General features: G+C 38.8%; 1 long non-coding RNA gene across 1 annotated transcript; it reads left to right on the forward strand.

The window, feature by feature from the left end:
• Positions 1-4,491: 4,491 nt before the first annotated feature.
• LOC103891424 (uncharacterized) lies at positions 4,492-6,566 on the forward strand. Its single transcript, XR_002916229.3, has 3 exons — positions 4,492-4,530; positions 5,096-5,177; positions 6,323-6,566. It is a non-coding gene; the product is annotated as an uncharacterized LOC103891424 (long non-coding RNA).
• The last annotated feature ends 6,188 nt before the right edge of the window (positions 6,567-12,754 follow it).

Consider the following 12,754-nt stretch of genomic DNA (forward strand, 5'->3'; position numbering starts at 1 on the left):
TTTTTTAGAGCAGTTTGAAGTTCACAGCAAAACTGAGCAGAAGGTATAGATTTCCCATATACTCCCTGCCCCCCACACACGCATGCCTCCCCCATAATAAACATCCCCCACCAGAGTGCTGCATTTGTTACAATTAATGAACCTACATGATACATCTTATAGTTTGCATTAAGGTTCACACTCGGGCTTGGACAAATTTACAGTGACAAGTATTCACTATTAAAATATCATACACATACTTTCAGGACCCTAAGCATCCTCTGTGCTATAGTTATTCATTCCTCTCTTCCTCCTAACTCCTGGAAACCACTGATTTATTTTTTCTATCTCTATAGTTTCACCTTTTCCAGAAAGGCCATATAGTTGGAAGTGACAGTATGTAGCCGTTTCAGATTGGCTTCCTTCACTTTGTAATATGCATGTAAGCATCCTCTGTGTCTTTTCATAGCTTGACAGCTTTTATTTTTTATTTTATTTTATTTATTTATTCATTTATTTTTTAGACAGAGAGTCTCACTCTGTCGCCCAGGCTGGAGGGCAGTGGCGTGATCTCCGCTCACTGCAAGCCAAGCTCCACCTCCCGGGTTCACGCCATTCTCCTGCCTCAGCCTCCTGTGTAGCTGGGACTACAGGTGCCTGCCACCGCACCTGGCTAAGTTTTTGTATTTTTAGTAGCGACGGGGTTTCACCGTGGTAGCCAGGATGGTCTCTATGTGCTGACCTCGTGATCCACCTGCCTTGGCCTCCCAAAGTGCTGGGATTACAAGCGTGACGCACCGCACCCGGCCAACAGCTCATTTATTTTATCATTGAATGATACTCAATTGTTAGGATGTACCACAGTTTGTTCATTCACCTACTGAAGGAAATCTTGCTTGTCTCCAAGTTTTTGCAATTATAAAGCTTCCATAAACATCTGTGTGCAGGTTTCTGTGTGGACATAAGTTTTCAACTCCTTTGGGTATATACGAAGAAACAAGATTGCTGGGTCGTATAATAAGAGTAGATTTAGTTTTCTAAGAAGGCACAAAACTATTCTCCATTTCGTATTTCCATCAGCACTGCATGAGAGTTCCTGTTGCTTCACATCCTCATCAGCATTTGGTGGTGTCAGGGTTCTGGATTTTTGCCATTCTAATACACATGCAGTAGTATCTCATTGCAGTGCTGTATTTGAGAATGTGAATAGCTGCAGTTCATTCACTCTTAGTGCTGCAAGCTACTCTATTATTGGAATATATGACCATTTAGTTACCCAGTCCACTATCTACCCATATTGAGAGATAACTAGATTGTTTCCAGGTTTTTAAAATTGTGAACATTCTCATATATCTCTAGGTAAACAAACGCAAGAATTTTTCTGGGGCATGTATCAGGCTGATTAGGTTGCACTAGGTTGTAGTGAAGCCACTGGGTCTTAGGGTACATTTGATCAGCTGCTGTATGAGCCAGCATCTGTCTGTTTTCCAAATGGCTGTCCTACTTTAGTGTGTGGGATGAATACTTCCATGTTTCTTTTTCCTTGCCAATACTACACGTTTCAGAACTTCAAAAAAAAAAAATTGTCAATATGTGTGAAAGGGTATCTAACTGTTAATTTTCATTTTCATGATTATTATGAGGTTGAGCACTTTTTACATGCTTATGGGCTATTTGTGCTAACTTCTCAATGGACGTGTTATTTTTCACTTATTTATAGGAAGCATATTCTGGATACCAGACCTTTCTAGGTAAGATGTGTTGCAAATAGCTATGCCAAGTTTTGTGTATTTTTTTTTCACATTGCGGTATCCTTTAATAAACAGAAGTATTAAATTTTTGTGTTATTAAATTAATTTTTCTTCTTGCAGTTTGTTCTTCCCCATGTAAAGATAAAAGATATGGCCGGGCGCAGTGGCTCACGCCTGTAATCTCAGCACTTTGGGAGGCCGAGGCGGGCAGATTACAAGGTCAGGAGATCGAGACCATCCTGGCTACCACGGTGAAACCCTGTCTCTACTAAAAATACAAAAAATTAGCCCAGGCGTGCTGGCGGGCGCCTGTAGTCCCAGCTACTCCGGAGGCTCAAGCAGGAGAATGTCATGAACATGGGAGAGGAGGTGGAGCTTGCAGTGAGCCGAGATGGTGCCACTGCACTCCAGCCTGGGCAACAGAGCGACTCCATCTCAAAAAAGAAAAAAAAAAATTCTTCCCAGGTTTTTTTCTAAAAGTGTTGAGAAGCTGTCTTTATCCGTTAAAATATATTTTTATGTTTGGTCTCTGGGATTAAGTTTCAATTTCATTTTTTTCCCTTACGGAGATCAGTGGTCCCAGTGTTGCTTATTGTAAAATATACTATCTTCACTTAACTACAATGAAAGCTGTGTTACAAAATCTGTTTCCAAGTATTAGTGAAAAATATATTTCTCTTTATGATTGTACTCAGATTAACTAGTTTGCAGGACTGTGTCCAGAGTTGGTTCCTTCCGGTGGGTTCGGGGTCTCCCTGACTTCAAGAATGCAGCTGTGGACCTTCCTGGTGAGTGTTACAGTTCTTAAAGATGGCACGGAACCAAAAAGTGAGCCTAGGAAGGTTTATTGCTAAGAGTGAAAGAACAAAACTCCCACACCCTGGAAGTTGACCCCACCTGGTTACTGCTGCTGGTTGCGGGTGGCCAGCTTTTATCCCCTTATTTCTTCCCGCCCATGTTCCGTTTCTGTCCTATCAGAGTGCCCTTTTTTCAATCCTCTCCACTATTGGCTACTTTTAGAATACTGCTGATTGGTGTGTTTTACAGAGCGCTGATTGGTGCATTTTACAAATTCCTTGTAGGACAGGAAAGTTCCCCAAGTCCGCGCTTGACCCAGGAAGTGCAGCTGGCCTAACCTCTCACTGCCAGAGGCTGATTTCCATCCTGGTATTTCTCAGACCCATAGATAGTGTGAATTCAAATCCAAACCAATGTGTCTATTGACTTATATTTAGAAATTACCATATTTTTTTTCTTTTTTTTGTCTACCCTATTGGAACCAAGACAAGCATATATTTTCACTTTCTTCTTATGGGGGTGGGATTTTCCTAGCCCCACTTAACATGCTTCTCTTTAGAAATCCTAGATTTATGCAGAAGGCATTTTAGCCTATATTCCTCCCTGCAGGGGCATCAGTCTCTGTCTCCTGAATTAGGTGCTCATGGTTCTGGGCCAATAGTTCCTGGGAGACACCCCACGGCAAAGGCCAGATGAGACACTCACACTTCTGGATTCAAACTTTTTTTGCTCTTCTAGATATCTGAAAATTTGTCTTACTTTGACTCAGCCCATGCATTAAAGCAGTTGCTTTTAAATATTTTATGATACATGTTTTAGGAAAGGGTCTGTCTGGGTATTTCTTCTTTCGATTTGCATTTTTCATTCAATTCTTCTTTCACACTATCCTAAGCATTAATCAACTCGTCATTTATGTCAGTTAGTAGAAAACTTCACTATCCTCTTCATTATTACCATTTCATTTTGTTCTGCATAGGCCAGACTATTTATCTAAAAAATTTTAAAGAAATCTAAGGCCTTAAAGGATTCTTTCTCAAGGACTCTACTGTTTGTATTTGGAGAAATGCTCAATTGTTGCACTGTTTTACTTTCTTCTTGGGTCACGCTCTTTGATGACTGCAATCTTACAGAGGATGACAAAAGAGGGCCCATGGTGAGACAATGATACCTGCTTGCCCCCTTTGGATTTTATTTTCTTAGTGTTCTCAAAATATTAATAAAATGTTGAAAACAAATTAATATCATCAGAATGTGCACCTCACTTAAAATTTCTCTCTCTAATAAGAAGTTTTTGTTTCCTAGTTCCTTTGGTACCCTAATGTTTAGGTAAATAGTCTCTGAGGAAAGGATGTGAAAGTCATAGCAAAATATATGCTGGACTTGAATGAAAAATATCTGTTTCATAAAAGTTAAGCAGGCAGCCAAAATTTACCTTTTTAAACCTAAATTATCTAGACATGTATTTACATTTCTGCTTCATTAAAATATATTTGAGATTGAATGTTCCTGAGACAGATTTTGGAATGCCCTCTCTTTCTAAAATATATTTTTTATTTTTTGTGGACTAAACAGTTATTTAAAAATGAACTTAATGATTGCTAATTAGTTATCTAAACACTTATTTAAAAATAAACTTAATGATTGCTAATTACTCAGTTATTTATAATGCATTTCAAAATTAACTTTATTGTCTAAACCTCTTAACACAAATGTATTAAATTATGAAACAGAGAATTGGCTATTTTTGTTCAAATATCTATTCTCATCAGACTTAAAATATCACTCAGCTATATGATTAAAAATGAACTACAGTCATTAAATTATTTCCCATTTATTTGTGGTGTTTCTCCATATTAAAGGAGACAAACAGTGCTCTTTGAATCTGATGACAGTTCTATTGATAATGGCCGTCACAATCTAGTTACACATTATTAATAAGGTCAAGGCATGAATAAAATTTCTCCCTTGCTTTCCACTCAAAAACTGCAAGTATAGTTCTTTGGTAAGATGCTCCAACCATAGCTGGGCGTGGTGGCTCAAGCCTGTAATCCCAGCACTTTGAGAGGCTGAGGCGGGCAGATCACAAAGTCAGGAGATTGAGACCATCCTGGCTAACACGGTGAAATTCTGTCTGTACTAAAAAATACAAAAAATTAGCTGGGCATGGTGGCATGCACCTGTAGTGCCAGCTACTCGGGAGGCTGAGGCAGGAGAATGGCGAGAACCTGGGAGGTGGAGCTTGCAGTCAGCCAAGATTGGGCCACTGCACTCCAGCCTGGGCAACAGAGTGAGACTCCGTCTCAAAATAAATAAAATAAAATAAAAAATAAAATAAAAAGGTGCTCCAACCATGACTGGTGATGCCAATCATAGAAGAAAAGAGAATATTGAGAAATAATAAGACAGCTACTTTAAACCATTCTGTGCCTGAATATTTTGATGGCAATATTGGTCATATTATAAATTTGAAAATATAAATGTTAATCTAAATTGACTTTAGTCTACCAGTGATTATAAGAGCTTTATGTAAGTGAAACACTTGCATTTTTATTTCTAACGTTTTTTAGAAAATGTGAAACTCCGACCGAGCGTGGTGGCTCATGCCTGTAATCCCAGCTCGTTGGGAGGCCGAGGCAGGTGGATCACAAGGTCAAGAGATCGAGACCATCCTGTCCAACCTGGTGAAACCCCGTCTCTACTAAAAATACAAAAATTAGCTGGGTGTGGTGATGCCCACATGTAGTCCCAGCTACTCGGGAGGCTGAGGCAGGAGAATCGCTTGAACCTGGGAGGCGAAGGTTGCAGTGAGCCAAGATCGTGCCACTGCACTCCAGCCTGGGTGACAGAGCAAGACTCCATCTCAAAAAAAAAGAAGAAGAAAAAGAAAATGTGAAGCTCCTTATTATTTTGTTTTAATTTTAAGAATTCCACTTCCTAGATAAGCAGAACATAGAGCCAAGTGCTATGTTCTGGTTGTTTTTAATGGGTATATTTATGTTCTCCCCAATTTATTATTTATTAATGTCTAACTTCAGTTAGATGAGTTGATTACTTTTCATACACCATTGACTAAAGGAAACCTAATTTTACACGTAATTCAAGGGGATCTGTAAGTAAGAACATTTTAAAATTAAACCTGTGCATTGAAAATCATTCAAACAGTTTGATGGGCAAAAAAACAGTGAAAACCAGAAACTTTTTTTTCCTTCCACAGCCCTTGGTCCTGTTTTTCAGAGTTAGGCAAGGTTTATCATTTTCTTTTTTTTACTATATGCTATTCTCTTGAACTGTAAATAATATTATATAATCACCTAATTTGTTTTATCAATTTTAAGTAATATCCCTTGACTTTTTATGAACGGTAGAGAATATAGTTCATTTACCCTACTTTCTTCTTCTAAAACTATATTTCCAATTTAGTCTTCAATATATAATTTTATGGGATTTTTAAAAAATTTGCTTTCTCTAAATAATATATTTACAGTGCTTAATTCTTTGCTTAAATAATATACTGTTTAAATAATATATGGTCCGTCCAATTTGAACACCACTGATTGGCTCAGTAGGATGTGGAGATTAGTGTACAACTTCCCTCCCCTCCAACAGTCCCTGTCATAGCTTTCAACTTGTATCAAATATGGTTCTATGCTTATATTTTCACATTTTATGTAAATTACATCCTATTTTGTAATTATAATAAAGTCTGTCCTTTGTTCATAGGTTAATTTTGATCATGGAATCTCAAGTGAATTGACAGCATCATTATCATGTTTTCTTTTATTTTCAAACCACAGTCGCAGGTGGCGTGATTTGATTTGTGTGAAGGCAATGAAATGATACACAGGTACACCGAAGCCTCCCAAAAGAATCCTGGTTCCAAGATTCAAGAAGGTAGATTAATATTTTTCCATTAATTGTTTGAAATTATGTCATTTTTTCACTATGTGTCATCGATTTTAAAGCACTTCTGAAAAGACATAACAATCTACATGAGATGGCATTTTAAATTCATAAACATAGTATTTTCCTCAACTTTTATACATTTATGATACATTATTTCTTACTTCCCAGGAATTTTACCTACCTTTGTTTTGAATGATTAAAAAGGAAAAATAGCACTTTTTTCAGCACATCACCAAGATAGCCTAGTTAATATTCTTCTCTTTATGAAGTAATTGAATTGGGACAGACAGCTTGCCAGGCCTGCTGCCACTTGTCAGCATCGCATCCCTACATTCAACCACACTTGCATCTAACGACCATCTCTTTCATTAAATTTCTTTTGCACCTTTTCTTCCTGAATGAGTGCATGATAGTTAATTTTCCTGTGCACTTGGATGTCTCAAGAAGGTTTTAATTCTTTTTGTATTGCATTAATATTTAAGTTAAGTTTATAATTGCAAAATGATTTATACTCAGAACATTGAAGACTCCTTTGTTTTGTAACATCCTGCCAAAATGACAAGAAGACAGATCATCCTTTAGGGAAAAATTGGTTTTGATTGGCATCAGCCTTTCCAACAGCAATGCTGGAGACAAGAATAAAATGAAGTCATATTTTTGAAGGATTAAAAGGAAACAAATTTTAATCCTTGAATTATTTGCAGCCACAATCTTTTAAATATGAAAGCCCAGAAAAAGACGTTATAAAATAAGGCCTCAAAAGTTTTATTTCAAATAAACCCCTTTGAAAATGCCTAGAGAACATACTCCAGTAAGGAGAGAAATACACCGTGGTGTTAGAATTCAGGGTTCAAGAATCAATGGTAGTGGTGTTTATCATACCCCAAAAAATACATGAAAACATAACATATTGAAAACAACCCCGAGTAAACTTCAGAAAGTACCCCCTTAGACAAAGTGCTGTCGTAACAGAGAAAGCAAACCAGAGGTGGCAAGAGGAGGCTAGAGTACTTATTTGGTTTGCTGAGATGATATTAATTTTGACACATCAGAAATTGAGAAAATTAACATAAATAATGATATAACCACCATTACAATGTTAAAGATTTCCAGATTTCAAACAAATAGAAAAAGATTTGATCTATAGAGTAAAAGGTACAAATAGGAAAAAGAAACAGTAAAGAAAGTATGAAAAATCATAAAATGAGATGACAGAAATAAGTCATAATGGAACAATAATTACATAAATCAAAGGTTAAGATTGTCAGGTAAAATTTTTAAGTGTCAAAAAACACTCAATAAAACCTATCGAAAATAAATTAGTGGAAAAAATATAGCAGGAAAATATGAATAAAAAGAGCTAGGTTCGATTTTTGATAAAAATTCGAATTCAAGTTAATAATATCCTAAAGAAGGAAAAAATCTGTAGACCAATAAGAGAGAAAGGAAAGGCGCATTCAGACAAAGAAAATGTGTACAGAACACATTAGGGATATCAGAAGAGGCTGCTCATGGCCAGGCGTGGTGGCTCATACCTGTAATCCCAGCACTATGGGAGGCCAAAGTGGGTGGATCACCTGAGCTCAGGAGTTCAGGACCAGCCTGGGCAGCAAGGCAAAACCCCATCTCTACCAAAAATACAACAAAATTAGCTAGGCATAGTGGCACATGCCTGTGGTTCCCGTTACTTGGGAGGCTGAGGTGAGAGGATTGCTTGAGCCTGGGAGGCGGACGTTGCAGAGAGCCCAGATTGTGCCACTGCACTCCAGCCTGGGCAAGAATGTGAGACCCCGTCTCAAAACAAAACAAAACAAAAAAGAAGCTGCTCAAGACCAGACTCAGCTCCTAGACCTTGGACTCCAGTCCCACCTCGCACCCTAAGGTTCCTAAAGAGTTAGTAACTTAGTTCACCCTACCCCACTCCTGACTTCTGGATGTAGCACAAGTTTCTAAACTTATGCAAACAGTGAGGACTATCTATTTTGACAAAATAAGAAGAAATGGAGTCAAGGCAACATATAAAAGATATTTTTGCCAGTTTTATTGATAAACAAAGAAAAATTATATATAGTTAAGGTGTGCAGTGTGATATTTTGATATACATTTACATTGTGAAGTGATGATTACCACAATCAAGCTAACATATTCACCACCTCACCTGGTTACCTTTTTATTTGTGTTTGTGTGATGGAGAACACTTGAGATCTACTCTTTCAGCAAATTTCAAGTATACATTATTATTGACTTTAGTCACTATGCTATATATTAGATCTCCAGAACTTATTCATCTTATAACTGAAACTGTGTACCTTCTGACATTTTTTCTTTTCCCAACTCCCAGGCCCTAGTAAGCACTATTTTACTCTGTTACCATCAGTTTGACATTTTCTTAGTAGGCATATAAGTGAAATCATGCAGGATTTTTTTGCATCTGTTCCTGGCTTATTTTACTTACCATAATAAACTCCAAGTTTATCCATCTTGTTACAAATGGCAGTATTTCCTCATTTTTAAAGGCTAAATGATATTCCATTACATATGTGTGTGTGTCTGTGTGTGTGTGTGTAATAAATTTAAAACATCCGTTCATCTGTCAATGGACACAGGTAGTTTCCATATCTTGGCTGTGTAAATAACACTGTAATAAACATGTAAGTATATATATCTCTCTGAGATAGTGATTTTCTTTACTTTGGATATATACCCAGATGGGAGATTGCTGGATTATATGGGAGTTCCATTTTTAATTTTTTGAGGAAACTCCATACTGTTGTCTGTAATGGCTGTACCAATTTACATTCACATCAAATATCAGCTAAGCACAAGGGTTTATTTTTCTCAATATCCTCAGCAACATTTGTTACCTTTTTACTGTTATAATAGCCATCCTAATAGATGTGAGGTGATATCTCATTGTGCATTTTCCTGATGATTAGCTATGGCAAACATCTTTTTCTTAGTATATACCTATTGTCAATCATATGTCTTTTAGAAATGTATCTCTTCAGGTCTGATATGCTTTGGCTGTGTCCCCACCCAAATCTCATCTTGAATTGTAGCTCCCATAATTCCCACGTGTTATGGGAGGGGCCCAGTAGGAGATAGTTGAATCATGGGAGCAGTTTTCCCCATACTGTTTTTGTGGTAGTAAATAAGTGTCGCAAGATCCGATTGTTTCATAAGGGATTTCCTTTTTCACTTGGCTTTAATTCTGTCTTGCCTGCTGCTGTGTAATATGTGCCTTTAGCCTCCCGCCATAAGTAAGGCCTCACCAGCCTCATGGAACTGTGAGTCCATTAAACCTCTTTTTCTTTATAAATCACACACTCTTTGGTATGCCTTTATCAGCAGCATGCAAACAGATGAATACGGTAAATTGGTACTGGTAGAGTGGGGTGCTGCTGTAAAGATATCCAAAAATGTGGAACCAACTTTGGAACTGGGTAACAGGCAGAGGTTGGAACAGTTTGGAGGGCTCAGAAAAAGAGAGAAAAATGTGGAAAAGTTTGGAACTCCCTAGAGATTTGTTGACTAGCTTTGGCCAAAATGCTAATAATGATATGGACAATAAAATTCAGGCTGAGGTTGTCTCAGATGGAGATGAGGAACTTGTTGGGAACTGGAGTCAAGGAAAATCTTGCTATGTTTTAGCAAAGAGACTGGCGGCATTTTGCCCCTGCCCTAGAGATTTGTGGAACTTTGAACTTGAGGGAGATGATTTAGGGTACCTGGCAGAAGAAATTTCTAAGCAGCAAAGCATTCAAGAGGTGACTTGGGTGCTGTTAAAAGCATTCAGCTTTAAAAGGAAACATAGCATAAAACTTTGGAAAATTTACAGCCAAATGATGTGATAGAAAAGAAAAACCAATTTTCTGAGGAGATATTCAAGCCAGCTGCAGAAATTTGCACAAGCAACAAGGAGCCAAATGTTCATCCCCAAGACAATGGGGAAAATATCTCCAGGACATGTCAGAGACCTTTGCAGCAGTCTCTCCCATTATAGGCCAAGAGGCCTAAAAGGAAAAAGTGGTTTCTTGGGCTGGATTCAGGACCCCCCTGCTATGTGCCACCTAGTGACTTCATGCCCTGCATCCCAGCCACTCTAGCCATGGCTAAAAGGGGCCAAGGTACAGCTTGGACTGTGGTTTCAGGGGGTGCAAGCCCCAAACCTTGGCAGTTTCACATGGTGTTGAGCCTGTGGGTGCACAGAAGTCAAGAACTGAGGTTTGGGAACCTCTGCCTAGATTTCAGAGGATGTATGGAAACACCTAGATGTCCAGGCAGAGTTTTGCTGCAGGGGTGGTGCCCTCATGGAAAACCTATGCTAGGACAGTGCAGAAGGGAAATATGGGGTTGAAGCCCCCACACAGAGTCCCCACTGGGGTACTGCCTACTGGAGCTGTGAGAAGAAGGCCACTGTCCTCCGGACCCCAGAATCATAGATCCACCAACAGCTTGATCATGCACACAGGAAGGCTACAGACAATGCCAGCCCATGAAAGCAACCAGGAGGGGGGCTATGTCCAGCAAAGCCACAGGGGCGGAGCTGCCCAAGGCCGTGGGAGCCCACCTCTTATGTAAATGTGACCTGGATGTGAGACATGGAGTCAAAGGAGTTCATTTTGGAGCTTTAAGATTTGACAGGCCTGCTGGATTTTGGACTTGGGACAGGTATATTTACCTGCTCCCTGTACCTCCATTGTATCTGGAAAGTAACTAACTTGCTTTTGACTTTATGAGTTCATAGCTGGAAGCTTGCCTTGTCTCAGATAAGACTTTGGACTGTGGACTTTTGAGTTAATACTGAAATGAGTTAAGATGTTGGGGGACTGTTGGGAAGGCATAATTTGTTTTCAAATGTGAAGATATGAAATTTGAGAGGAGCTGGGGCAGAATGATAGGATTCGGCTGTGTCCCTACCCAAATCTCATCTTGAATTGTAGTTCCCATAACTCCCGCATGTTGTGGGAGGGACCTGGTGGAAGACAATTGAATCATGGGGGCAGTTTCTCCCATACAGTTCTCGTGGTAGTAAATAAGTCTCACGAGATCTGATTGATTTATAAGGGGTTTCCCCTTTTGCTTGGCTTTCATCCTGTCTTGCCAGCTGTCATGTAAGACGTGCCTTTCACCTTCCACTGTGATTGTGAGGCCTCCCCAGCTACGTGGAACTGTGAATCCATTAAACCTCTTTTTTTTTGAGATGGATTCTCACTCTGTCACCCAGGCTGGAGTGCAGTGGCGCGATCTAGGCTCGCTGCAAGCTCTGCCTCCAAGGTTCATGCCGTTCTCCTGCCTCAGCCTCCCGGGTAGCTGGGACTACAGGCGCCCACCGCCACACCTGTCTAATTTTTTGTATTTTTAATAGAGAGAGGATTTCATCGTGTTAGCCAGGATGATCTCAATCTCCTGACCTCATGATCTGCCTGCCTCGGCCTCCCAAAGTGCTGGGATTACAGGCGTGAGCCACCGCGCCTGGCCAAACCTTTTTCTTTATAAATTACCCAGTCTCAGGTATGTCTTTATGAGCATCATGAAAACAGACTAATACAAGATCCTTTGGAATTGTCTGAGTTCCTAATTTGTTTGGATATTAACTTCTTATCAGATGTATAGTGTGTAAATATTTTCTCCCATTCTTTAGGTTGTCTTTTCATTGTATTGATTGTCTCCTTTGCTGTGCTGAAGCTTTTAGTTTGATTTACTCCCATTTGTCTATTTTTGCTTTTGTTGTCTATACTTTTGGTATCAAATCTGAAAATTCATTACCAATATCAGTATCAAGGAGCTTTTCTCCGATATTTATGTCTAAGAGTCTTACAATATTGGTCCTATGTTGAGGTCTTTCATCCATTTTGAGACAATTTTTGTATGTAGGGTGAGATAAGGGTTCAGTTTCATTCCTCTGCATGTGGATATCCAGTTCTCCCAACACCATTTAATAAAGAGACTAAACTTTTATCATTGTGTAGTCTTGGCACCAATGCTGAAGATCAATTGATTGTAAAGGCATGGATTTATTTCTTTCTGTGCTCTCTATTCTGTTGCCTTGGCCTACAGTCTTTTTTTATGCCAGTACCATACTATTTTGATTACTATAGCTTTATAATTTAGTTTGGAATAAGGTAATGTGATGCTTCCACTTTTGTTTTTTCTGCTGAAGGATGTTTTGACTGTTTGGGGTCTTTTGTGGTTGCATATAAATTTTAGAATTGCTTTTTTCCATTTCTTTGAAAAATGCCATTGAAATTTGTATAGGGGTTGCATTATATCTATAGATCACACTGAGTAATAGGGACATGTATCTTCTTCAAATTCTTTCA

Source organism: Pongo abelii, chromosome 13 (assembly GCF_028885655.2).
Source record: "Pongo abelii isolate AG06213 chromosome 13, NHGRI_mPonAbe1-v2.0_pri, whole genome shotgun sequence".
Classification (NCBI taxonomy): Eukaryota; Metazoa; Chordata; class Mammalia; order Primates; family Hominidae; genus Pongo; species Pongo abelii.